Raw genomic sequence first — 11,749 nt, 5'->3', positions numbered from 1 at the left:
TCAGCACAACTATCAACATCGCTGTTCAAGCTATTACAGTTTGTCCATTCCAAGTTGTAAATGCTAGTTTGTTTTTTTTTCCAATAAAAGACCATTAACTTAAAGGTGGTGGTAAATGCTTTGTAAAGCTGACTTGTATATAAATTGAGATACTAAACCAAAAAAGCAGTAGGAAGGAAATGGTTTTTATGAATGACTTGCTGCTAAATTATAATACACATGTATGCAATAACTTATCCCATATCTCTTCTTCAAGATGGCAAGGATTGACCTTTTGTAACCCAAGACCTTTGCTATAAATAAATGAACTTGTGCTTGCCTTTCATATCATGACAATGTTAATTTAGTTGGTGTCAAACTAGTGTAATGCTGACTCTACAACTATCAGTGTAGTCACAACACTTTTTTTCACTAAAATGGAGTGCTGTCAGCCCAAGTGCTAGCAATAGGAATGACATGCAGGTGTCATCTTATATATAACTTATTGAAATCTGTTTGAAAGCTTGGACAGCTTCATGGAGTCTAGGCTGTCTGACACTCAATTCCAAAACAAAACTGGGTGGACAGGGAGGAATTCAAGACTTAAGCTCCACAGAGGGGAAAGGGCAAAAGAAAACTTGAGTGCACTCCAGTAAGCAAAGTGGGGCCAAAGGAACTAGTACGATCTTTTTTTGGAAGCTGGAACTGCTGACTTCTCAGATATTGCCACATCAATTTCACATGTCAAAAACAAGTTGGCACTACCCCTGCTCTGCATGCAGCAACAGTTCTTAGTCATTTCAGTTCTGCAAAGTGACGTTCTCTATTCCTCAACTCTGTTGTGCACAATGTAGAGCAGTAATATCTGCACAGTACCAAGCTTTTTGTCTGAGCTCAAAGAATGCTTTTAATATGACTCTCTCCACTTTGGATGACTTTCGTGTTGAGGGGGGATATGGAGGCCTTGGATCCTTAATTGTAACTTTGTGTTTTCTCACGTACAGAGCTGGACTCATAAATGTTAACTACAAATTCAAGGCATAGTAGGGTGGCAATGCCATTCCTGGGAGAGACATGGGTTAGTATGTCAGTGTAGCTTTAGTTTTCTCCTATATTGAGTTAATACAGCCTGTCCAGAAATGTAGAACCAGGTGGCTGTTTCAGAGTACCAATCACTTACAATGCGTAAAGCCCCTGTGGGCTGAGAACTTGTGTAGTATCTCACAACCACTAACTTGGAGTGGGTGGGGTACTTTATGAAAGAATGCATCTCTTCTGCTCTACTGTTGCTTACATTAGGTGAGTTAATTTAAATGCTTGCTAGTAAAGAGACTTTAGCTCTGAGTAGTATTTAACTTGATTAGAAACAAGTTTGGCAATGCTGACATGTCCTGTATCTTGTTTGAGTGCAGCAGCGTGTGTACACTGCAGCTGGGCATAAGCCTCCAACCATGGGTAGACAGGCTGGTGCTAGCTGGAGCCCTGCTAGCACACTAAAAATAGAAGTGTGCATATTGCGGCTTAGGCAGAAACTTGGGCTGTCAAGGTCAGCTGACCCCTGCTAGGTCTGAGCTCAGGTGGTAGCCTCAATCTTTGCTGGAGCTGCAACACTTATGCTTATTTTTAGTATGCTAGCTTGAGCCTGGTTAGTGCAAATGTGTCTGCCTGGGCTGGGAGTGACAGGCTTCAATGCCACATCAACTTGGAATAAATTTTCTACAGCAAGCTGGATTTTAGCATTGCTGTCCTATATGGTAGGAAACTTTGGAGAAACACATCTCACCTGTTCTCTTTTCAAAGCTGGCATAAAGTGAGGTGGCCAAACTTACTGCCTGATTATTATTATTTTTTTTTGTATAAATAGTCCATCATTAAACCATCTCTAATTGTTGCTTTAACTATGAAAGGCTGTGGAGAAAAAACAGGCCCTTTTGATGGTCATTAGTCACGGGATCCATTTGCTTTGTTGTTCCTTACAGTACTTCCTGCCAAGTGTTGCATTTTTACACCATTTATGCAGCCTTACTGGGTCACACCTAATATCCATCTAGCCCAGTATCCTGTCTTCCAATAGTGACCAATGCCAGATGTTATTCCCTCTGAAGCAGAACAGGTAATCAAGTGATCCACCCCATATCACCTATTCCCAGCTTCTGGCAAACAGAGACTAGGGATACCAATCCTGTCCATCCTGGGTAATAACCATTGATGGACCTATTCTCCATGAACTTACCTATTCCTTTTTGAACCCTATTACAGTCTTGACCTTCACAAGATTCTCAGGCAAGGAGTTCCACAGGTTGATAGTGCATTGTGTGAAGAAATACTTTTGTTTTAAACCTGCTGCCTATTAATTTTATTTGGTGACCCTTCCTTCTTGTGTTATCAGAAGGAGTAAATAACACTTCCTTATTCCTAGCAACTCCAGTTGCTAGGAAAAGGCAGGTGTTAGTAATGGGAGATTCGATCATTAGAAACGTAGATAGCTGGGTTTGTGATGACCGGGAGAATCGTATGGTGACTCGCCTGCCTGGTGCGAAGGTTGCGGATCTCTCTAGGCATCTAGACAGACTTATGTGTAGTGCTGGGGAGGAGCTAGTGGTTGTGGTACATGTAGGTATCAATGACAGGGAAGGGTAGGAGAGATGTCCTGGAAGCCAAATTTAGGCTGCTAGGGAAGAGACAAATCCAGGACCTCTATGGTGGCATTCTCAGAAATGCTCCCAGTTCCACGCGCAGGGTCAGGTAGGCAGGCAGAGCTTCAGAGTCTCGATGTGTGGATGAGACAATGGTGTAGAGAGAAGGAGTTTAAATTCGTTAGGAACTGGGGAAACTTTTGGGATGGGGGAGCCTATACAGAAGAGATGGGCTCCACCTAAACCAAAGTGGAGCCAGACTGCTGGCACTAAACATTAAAAGGATTGTAGCGCAGTTTTTAAACTAGGAGATGGGGGGAAAGCCGACTGCTGCAGAGGAGCATGTGGATCGGACACAGACTTCTCTTCGGGGAGAGTCTAATGATAGAGAATCTCCAGGTTATAGTCAGGAGCAGAGGATGGAAGAGGATAATGTAAGGGCCAGATCAGATGATAAACAGTCACATAAAAAAGAATCTGGCACATCAGAAACAGGCAGACAAATAAACAGGGACAAATTTTTATAGTGCTTGTACACAAAGGCTAGAAGTCTAAATAATAAGATGGGTGAAATAGAGTGCCTTGTGATAAAGGAGGATATTGATATTTTAGGCTTCACAGAAACCTGATGGACTGAGAGCAATCAATGGGACACAATCATTCCGGGGTACAAAATATATCGGAAGGACAGAACTGGTCATGCAGGGGGAGGAGTGGCACTATATGTGAAAGAAAATGTAGATTCAAATGAAGTAAAAATCTTAAGTGAATCTACATGTTCCATAGAATCTTTGGATAGAAATTTCATGCTCTAATGAAAATATGACATTAAGGATCTATTATCGACCACCTGCCTAGGACAGTAATAGTGATGATGAAATGCTAAGGGAAATTAGAGAGGCTATCAAAATTAAGAACCTTATAATAGTGGGGGATTTCAATTATCCCCATATTGACTGGGAACATTTCACTTCAGGACAAAATGCAGAGATAACATTTCTCGATACTTTAAATGACTACTTCATGGAATAGCTGGTATGGGAACCCACCAGGGGAGAGGCAACTCTAGATTTAATCCTGAGTGGAGCACAGGAGCTGGTCCAAGAGGTAACTATAGCAGGATCGCTTGGAAATAGTGACCATAATACAATAGCATTCAACATCTCTGTGGTGGGAAGAACATCTCAACAGCTCAACACTGTGGTATTTAATTTCAAAAGGGGGAACTATGCAAAAATGAGGGGGCTAGTTAAACAGAAGTTAAAAGGTACAGTGACTAAAGTGAAATCCCTGCAAGCTGCATGGGCCCTTTTTAAAGACACCATAATAGAGGCCCAACTTCAATGTATACCCCAAATTCAGAAACACAGTAAAAGAACTAAAAAAGAGCCACCGTGGCTTAACCATGTAAAAGAAACAGTGAGAGATAAAGACTTCCTTTAAAAAGTGGAAGTCAAATCCTAGTGAGGCAAATAGAAAGGAGCATAAACACTGCCAAATTAAATGCAAGAGTACAATAAGAAAAGCCAAAGAGGAGTTTGAAGAACGGCTAGCCAAGAACTCCAAAGGTGGTAATAAAATGTTTTTTAAGTACATCAGAAGCAGGAAGCCTGCTAAACATCCAGTGGGGCCCCTTGATCGAGATACGAAAGGAGCGCTTAAAGATGATAAAGTCATTATGGAGAAACTAAATGGATTCTTTGCTTCAGTCTTCACGGCTGAGGATGTTAGAGAGATTCCCAAACCTGAGCCGGCTTTTGTAGGTGACAAATCTGAGGAACTGTCACAGATTGAAGTGTCACTAGAGGAGGTTTTGGAATTAATTGATAAACTCAACATTAACAAGTCACCGGGACCAGATGGCATTCACCCAAGAGTTCTGAAAGAACTCAAATGTGAAGTTGCGGAACTATTAACTAAGATTTTTAACCTGTCCTTTAAATCGTCTTCAGTACCCAATGACTGGAAGTTAGCTAATATAACGCCAATATTTAAAAAGGGCTCTAGAGGTGATCCCGGCAATTACAGACCGATAAGTCTAACGTCAGTATCGGGCAAATTAGTTGAAACAATAGTTAAGAATAAAATTGTCAGACACATAGAAAAACATAAACTGTTGAGCAATAGTCAACATGGTTTCTGTAAAGGGAAATCGTGTCTTACTAATCTATTAGAGTTCTTTGAAGGGGTCAACAAACATGTGGACAAGGGGGATCCAGTGGACATAGTATACTTAGATTTCCAGAAAGCCTTTGACAAGGTCCCTCACCAAAGGCTCTTACGTAAATTAAGCTGTCATGGGATAAAAGGGAAGGTCCTTTCATGGATTGAGAACTGGTTAAAAGAGAGGGAACAAAGGGTAGGAATTAACGGTAAATTCTCATAATGGAGAGGGGTAACTAGTGGTGTTCCCCAAGGGTCAGTCCTAGGAACAATCCTATTCAATTTATTCATAAATGATCTGGAGAAAGGGGTAAACAGTGAGGTGGCAAAGTTTGCAGATGATACTAAGCTGCTCAAGATAGTTAAGACCAAAGCAGACTGTGAAGAACTTCAAAAAGATCTCACAGAACTAAGTGATTGGGCAACAAAATGGCAAATGAAATTTAATGTGGATAAATGTAAAGTAATGCACACTGGAAAAAATAACCCCAACTATACATACAATATGACGGGGGCTAATTTAGCTACAACTAATCAGGAAAAAGATCTTGGAGTCATCGTGGACAGTTCTCTGAAGATGTCCACGCAGCAGAGACGGTCAAAAAAGCAAACAGGATGTTAGGAATCATTAAAAAGGGGATAGAGAATAAGACTGAGAATATATTATTGCCCTTATATAAATCCATGGTATGCCCACATCTCGAATACTGTGTACAGATGTGGTCTCCTCATCTCAAAAAAGATATACTGGCACTAGAAAAGGTTCAGAAAAGGGCAATTAAAATAATTAGGGGTTTGGAGAGGGTCCCATATGAGGAAAGATTAAAGTGGCTAGGCCTCTTCAGCTTGGAAAAGAGGAGATTAAGGGGGGATATGATAGAGGTATATAAAAGCATGAGTGATGTAGAGAAAGTGGATAAGGAAAAGTTATTTACTTATTCCCATAATACAAGAACTAGGGGCCACCAAATGAAATTAATAGGCAGCAGGTTTAAAACAAATACAAGGAAGTTCTTCACGCAGCGCACAATCAACTCGTGGAACTCCTTACCTGAGGAGGTTGTGAATGTAGGACTATAACAGCGTTTAAAAGAGAACTGGATACATTCATGGTGGTTAAGTCCATAAACGGCTATTAGCCAGGCTGGGTAAGGAATGGTGTCCCTAGCCTCTGTTTGTCAGAGGATGGAGATGGATGGCAGGAGAGAGATCACTTGATCATTGCCTGTTAGGTTCTCTCCCTCTGGGGCACCTGACATTGGCCACTGTCGGTAGACAGATACTGGGCTAGATGGACCTTTGGTCTGACCCGGTACGGCCGTTCTTATGTTCTTATTTACTTTCTCCACATCAGTCATGATTTTATGGACCTTTATTATATCTCCCCTTAGTCTTCTCCTTTCCAAGCTGAAAAGTCCCAGTCTTATTAATCTCTCCTCATATGGAAGCTGTTCCATACCCCTAACCATTTTTTGTTGCCCTGCTTCTGTACCTCTTCCAATTCCAAAATATCTTTTTTGAGATGGGGTGACCAGATCTGTGCCCCATCAAGATATGGGCATACCTTGGATTCATATAGAGGTAATGATATTTTCTGTCTTATCTATCTCTTTCCTAATGATTCCCAACATTCTGTTAGCTATGTGTTAAGGCTGTGGGTACTTAATCTTTTTAAATTGGGAAGTTGGACATTTAATCCAAATATTTATTTCTTAAATAGTTTTAAGCATAACTCAAAATGTACAAGATGCTGAGCCTAATATTTAACTTTTATGAGCCAAAATAAAATTTTAATGTTACGGTTGAGCCAAACCTGCTTTAAAAAAAAATCCTGTAAAATTAGATTTTGCTATGCAATTAAAATCTACAAAATTAAAACAGAGTCCCCACTAATGAGTCACATGCCTCTGCTTATGGTTTTAAAAATAGTGAGCAAAGTCCAAACTGTTATTTAGGGTCCGACAATGTAATAGGCCACAAATTAGGCCTCTGGCAGTAAGAAAACAAAATTGTTGTCTAGATAACAAAACTATCTACACAGGGATTTAAGTTGTCTTAACACCACCTGGATTTTTCACACCCTTGAAGAATGGAGTTAAATGGACCTAATTTTCTAGTGTAGACCAGGCCTACAAAAGAAAATTCTTCTCAATACATAAAGCCATTTTTTGCCCCTGCAAGTCTGAGTGGTTTAAGATAAATACAGGAAAATTTGTATTTAAGATTAAGCAAGAAGCAGAAGGAGGTGTTGGACCTGGAATGAGCTGATCTCCAGAACAGCCAGAAGGAGGCGCCCCAGCAGTGAGTGGACCGCCTTATAACTTTTAGCCCAGTGGTTAGAACACTTGCCTGGATGTGGGAGAATCTGGGTTCAATTGCTCCCCACCCCAGGGGGAGAGAGAATTTGAACAGGTGTCTCCCATCTCTCAGGAGACTGCTATAATTTCTGAACTATTGGATAGTCTGATGTGGGATTGACTCAGTGTCTCCTGTTAAAGCTATTCCACTTTGCATAAGTAAAGAGTTATTGGAGCTGGGTACGGACCTTGGGACTTTCATTTTCTAGGCAGGTGCAGTTACTCACTCTTTTACTTGCCTAATGACAAGTATGTATTGACATTTGAATAACTTCAACTGGAGACATTGAGGTAGGTCCCCTGTTAGATTAGCCCATAGCTCAATGGTTAGAGTGCCCTCTTGAAAGGGGTGGGGAGATCCCTCTTCAAATCTTTTCTCACCCTCAGGCTGAGGTGGGAATTGAACCTGGTTCTCCCACATCCCAGACAAGCACTCTAACCACTGGGCAAAAAGAAGGGGGACATCACAGTCCTGTGTGGAGTGAGGTAGGTGAGGCATTTTCCATAATAAATGACTTAGGTGCCAAGGCCACCTGACTCCAAGACAGATGTCCCTGGATGTGGAACAATAATAGAGAAAGGCATCTCCCTGCAGTCTGGACTTAAGGTGCAGAACTTCCTAAGGAGTGTGTGGTTTAGGACCCACCACTCTCATCAATATCTCCCATTAGCTAGTTTAGGCAGATCCCCGCGTAGCACACTGGCTTTTGTGAATTGCTTTCTTAGGCATTATCTCATCTTATGCATTGTACAGGGAGACAAGGCACTTAACAGGCTTTGTTGAGCACAAAGTTATTCCAGGAATTTTCTAATACCCAAGCCCCTTTGGGGACTGATTCTTCAAGAAGAACTGCGTAAGTTTTCACCTAGTGAAGTCATTGGATCTATATATATGTACTGGAAGTAGGAGTATTAGATAGATTGCCTAGGGAAGTTGTGGAATCTCCATCTCTGGAGATATTTAAGAGTAGGTTAGATAAATGTCTATTAGGGATGGTCTAGACAGTATTTGGTCCTGCCATGAGGGCAGGGGACTGGACTCGATGACCTCTCGAGGTCCCTTCCAGTCCTAGAGTCTATGAGTCTATGAGTCTACTGGGGGTGCAGTAGCACCCCTTGGTTTGAAGTAATTTCTATCATTTACAGGGTTTACAGTTTGGTTCAATGGCTTTCCGCACACCCACTATAAACATTGTTCCAGCACCTATCTATATGTAGCCCCAAGGATCAGTCCACACAGTAATTCTTACAGGTTCAGGGAATAAGTTCTGTTTGTGGAATCTTTATTGCTGGGAATATGTAGAGATCAAGAAAATGAACACAGGTGATTTTCAGATTCCAGGTGCTTGCAGGGCAGACAGTTAGGAAAACCATAGTTGTTTTTGTAAATTGAGCAAAGTTGACCCAGAAGTCATTGGGAAATAATAAACAGGGAACCTTTTAAAACACTTCTAGATTTTTACTTTTCAGAGTGGAGGTACACATCTAAATTTTTTAGCTTCAACATTCTATAAAGTTCAAAGGGGGAAAGAGTCAATTAATAGTAACAAGTAATAAAGACAGTATTCAGGAAGAGCAAAAACACTTGCTTAAAGGGGTGAAGAATATGGTCACAAACAGCTTTTAAACCTCTCTCAGGATCCTTTGGACTGGATGAAGATGGATGGTGCTGCATCATAATGGCAGAAAAGAGTTTTAAAACATCTCTCCCAGCATCTCTTGGTGTAGACAGGGCCAGATAACACACAATGGATAGACAGGGATAGCAGAGAGGATTTTAGTCCCTTTCTCCTAGCATCCTGTGGGGTAGGTATGGTTTCCTGATGCTGGCTTTGGTTAGCAACAGCTGCTGCTGCCTTGGTCTTGCTATTCTGTTATGCTTTTTTCATATAAACAGTTCAGCAATGTAGCTGGGAAATCTTTTATACATCTCTAGAAAGTCACTTCATCCCACTTTAATGTGAATTGCCTCATAAACCAGCATTTGATGAGCTACTAAAGGAGTTACTGACTGCACAACTTTTCCAGGCAATAAGGTAGATATTCTGAAAATCCTTGGTTCAGGATATCACGAAGTTTTTGGATTTCACTTTTGAATAAAAAAAATTTCCCCACAGAACTCTTTCCTATACAAGTTTTATAGTTGCCATAACACTTAATTAGAAAAATACACCCAGTAGCAGTTTAAAAAACAAACATTCAAAAAGGAACATATTAACTCAATTCAGCTAGCCACAAAAATGCTGCTTTTGATACCCCATCCTTCCATACTTAATTGTTTTACAGAGAGTTATGCAGTACATACTAACTCATTAAAGAATTGTTACATTTGTATAGTGAATGTGTATGGGGAAGGAGGAGAGAGATTTCAGCATGAGACTGTCTCATTTCTTAAGCATTTTGTTGTAAACAAAGCTACAGATTTTGAATGGGAGCTTGCTGGGGAGTGACTTTCTCTAGTAGCAGTGCCGTCATTCAGTTTGTCACATTTTCATTAAAATATACCCTTCTCCCATCCAGCTTTATATACATATATACATATACATACACACAGACACATTTATGAAAACTGTCTTAGCTGTCAGCCTGCTGCAGGCTAAAACTTGTCAAACAGGTGCTCTACCCTTGCTGAGCTTTTCTTTCTGGTAGATGGCAAACACAGCAGTGATTTCAGATAGGTTTTTATTGAACTACTGCCAGGTTTTGTTGTTACTGTGTGTATGTGAGTGCAGCATAGTATAATAAAATATAAATCTTCCCAAGCATTCAGACTTTAACTTAGATAGGTTTCTTTTAATAACTGTATTTGTTTAATAGATTTAAGTACATCAGAAATGCCTACACACAAACTCCAGGTGTCTTTATGATTAATTAAACTCATAATCACACGGTGATAGCCATCCAGCAGCATAAGAATAGTTGTATTGAAAGAAAATAACTTTTGTTGATTTACTGACAGAGTTAATTTATCTCTTCCATTGCCAAGTAAGATGTTTTACAGAAGCATAGTTAACATGTGAAAATAAGCTATTATGCATAATATTTTCCAAACAAATGAGTTTCTAGTGAAAGACTCTGCCTTTTTGCCCCCAATTTAGGGCATCATCTTTTGATTTACTGTACACACATATATAAAAAGCATACATTAAAAGAACATCATTAAGACTGAAAAGTGAAGCTTTAAAGTTAGGAAATGCCAGAATTAAGGTTGCCCGTGCAACCTTAATTTGGCCCCCTTGGCATTGTGATGAGTCATCTCTGAGTTACCTGTGAGCCTAAACCTGACGATTCATCCCTGAGTCAGAGAGTGTGATGAGTCAGCAGAAGCAATTTCCTTCAGGTCTATTGACAGGCCCCATGCCATTCAACCAGAGTTCAGCCAATCCAGAGACAAGGACCCACCCAGGTGATCCCAAGGCAGGTATATAGGCTCGTGGGGGAAGTACTCTCTCTTATCTGCTCAATATCACTAGCTGGCTGGGAGTACTCGCATTATCAGTAGTTTCAACAGAGTGACCATGCTCCTTTTCCACCCCTTGCTTCTTCTCCAGCTCTAGCCACCCTTGCTCCTGTGCCTGTTTCCATGCTAGCCAACACCTGTTCCAGCCTGCATCTGCTCCTGTCTCAGCTGGTTGTCCAGCAATTCTGACATGTATATAGGTTACTCTTTAATTACATGATCACATTTCCCTCATGTGGCATCATAATAACACCACATTGGACACCAGCAAGGTTGGAACCTTTACATTCAGCACACAGACCTCTTCTACCTGAGCTAATGGCGTAACTGATAGCAGCAGTAGTAGCATCACTGGGGGAGATGGGACAGTTTGCCAGTGTGTTTCTTTGTTATTTGCTGACAGCAGAGAATACTGAGATTTGGAAATCTGGAGTTCCATTCCAGGCTCTGGAGGTGAATGTGCTCTAGCTGGCACAAACTCTTTTGACCATTCCCCTAAAGTGTGACTCTCTTCTACTCTGTCCCCTACAATCTGCCCTTGTTCTGTCTCTTCCTCACACTGGCTCCTCATCCTAGCACCAGTCTCCATACCTCAGGCTTTCCATCTCACTTTCTGCCTCATTGCCCAGTAAGTCCTAATCTTACCCTTTTGGACTCCCCATCACAGTCCCAGTTTCCCAATCCCAGTCCCAGTCTCATTGCCCTCCCAGTTCCCCAACCCCCAACATCTCCTTATCCAATCTGTCTCTCACTCTGACCCAGACCTCCAGTTTCCACACCCCCTACATAACTTGTACCCACTGGCTCTCGGTCCCAACCTACCTCTATATGCTCATCATCCAATCACAATGTCCCTGGCTCTCTGGCTTCTTGTTCCAGTCTCTTTGCCTAACCAGTCCTGGTTCTTCCCCTGCACACTGTCTCCTTCAGATCTGTTTCCTCTTCCCCCTCATCACCTTCTCCCTGTTCTATGTATTCTTAGTCCCAGTCTCCTTTCCCAGCCGGTCTCAGTCTTCCGTCCTTTCCCTGGGTTTCTCATGTGATCTCAGTCTTCCTTGCCATTGATTTCCTCTCTTTTCCTCCTGCCTTGTGGTCATCCCTGGCTCCCAGTCCGAGTCCATTGCACAGCAAATCACAGTCTTCTCCCCTCCCTT

This window comes from Gopherus evgoodei, chromosome 4 (genome assembly GCF_007399415.2).
Source record: "Gopherus evgoodei ecotype Sinaloan lineage chromosome 4, rGopEvg1_v1.p, whole genome shotgun sequence".
In the NCBI taxonomy this organism is placed as follows: Eukaryota; Metazoa; Chordata; order Testudines; family Testudinidae; genus Gopherus; species Gopherus evgoodei.
The sequence above is the reverse complement of the archived record's forward strand: the minus strand, read 5'-3'. Positions refer to the sequence as shown.